The sequence below is a fragment of the Triticum dicoccoides genome, chromosome 3B (genome assembly GCF_002162155.2).
Source record: "Triticum dicoccoides isolate Atlit2015 ecotype Zavitan chromosome 3B, WEW_v2.0, whole genome shotgun sequence".
NCBI lineage: Eukaryota > Viridiplantae > Streptophyta > Magnoliopsida > Poales > Poaceae > Triticum > Triticum dicoccoides.
In genome coordinates this window covers 135,792,434-135,793,740 of record NC_041385.1, presented here as the reverse complement: position 1 = coordinate 135,793,740, position 1,307 = coordinate 135,792,434, and positions in this window count along the sequence as shown.

The following is a 1,307-nucleotide window of genomic DNA, read 5'->3' as shown; positions in this document are numbered from 1 at the left end:
GTTGTAGCTAGGTATCCATGCCACGGAGAAGAACTGCACCTCTGCCCTCTCAAATTCTAGTAGGCCAGCCGCCCTGTATCTTTGACGTGGGCAAACACAAATTCGATGGCACTCTTTATCGACCGCGCAGACACACACTTCATCCCTGTTTTAAATTCTATCGATATCTCACGTCCATGACTCCATTTCACACACATTGCATATGTTACGGTTTTATGATTGAGATATCATCAACACATTGCCTCTGTTTCGCACAAACCATCTCTCTCACACCCACCCACGTACGTACCTGCACCTAAAGAAGAAGTGCACGCAGGACGCACGTACTCACATATCGTTCCCGGCCACACCCGCGCGGGTACACAGTGGAGTTCGTTTCTGTACGAAAAGGCAGCCCATGTGATAATTTGACGAGTGTAGCGGTTGTTTACTCGAAGGAGGGTCGGGTACCATGCCTAGAATATAAAACAATTTCCATGGGGAAAATGGAAAAATGGGTTTGTCTCTCGTCACACCATCTCACACAAGGCCACCGTGGCCTCTCTCTCTCAGCGTTGGTCAGTGATCCGGCCGCATCCCATCCACCGGCGGAAAGGGAGGATGTGCATCATCTCTCCGTTCGACGGTGTTGAGGCAGCTCGTCGTGATCTGCGATACCGGCCGTTCTCTCTGACCAAGCTCCGGCGCGGTAGGGCCTTCGCCACTTGCTCGCTGCCGCAGTATGGGCAGATCCCGGCCGCCGGTGCCCTCCTAGTAACATCCCAACGACCCTCAGGTTCAGCTTCCTCCGGCCTTGCTCCACTGCCCATCTTCCCACGTTGCTGCATGTGGATCTTCTTTAGTTGTTTGCTTAAATCGTATCTCGGCCGGCGTACTTTCCATCTTGCAATCTCGTCCTCAAACCATTTTTGATAAACCACCATGTGCTATCTTTCCCTTTTTACATGGAAAATGCTTCTTTTTTGTCGGCGTATGTGTCTTCAGCTCGTATTATTGGGCAGTAATTGTTTCCTTTTGACCTCCTTTTGCAAACAGGGCTATCCATTTTCACCTCGTTGCTATTGCGACCTTTTGGTGAACTGCACAAATCACTTTTCTGAAGAGTGTTTTGTGCAGTTCCACCAAAATGTCACACGGGCGATGTTTTTACATTTCTATGGGACTGCAGAAAGGGAGATTGGTTTTGCTATCCTCCTCATCCAACTCCGTGCCTAATCTTCTCCAACAAGAAGTTAGTCCTAAAGAGAGATCGTAGAGGTGATCAGCTTCTATTTAAGTGTGTTATCTTTCATCATCTAGTTCCACTA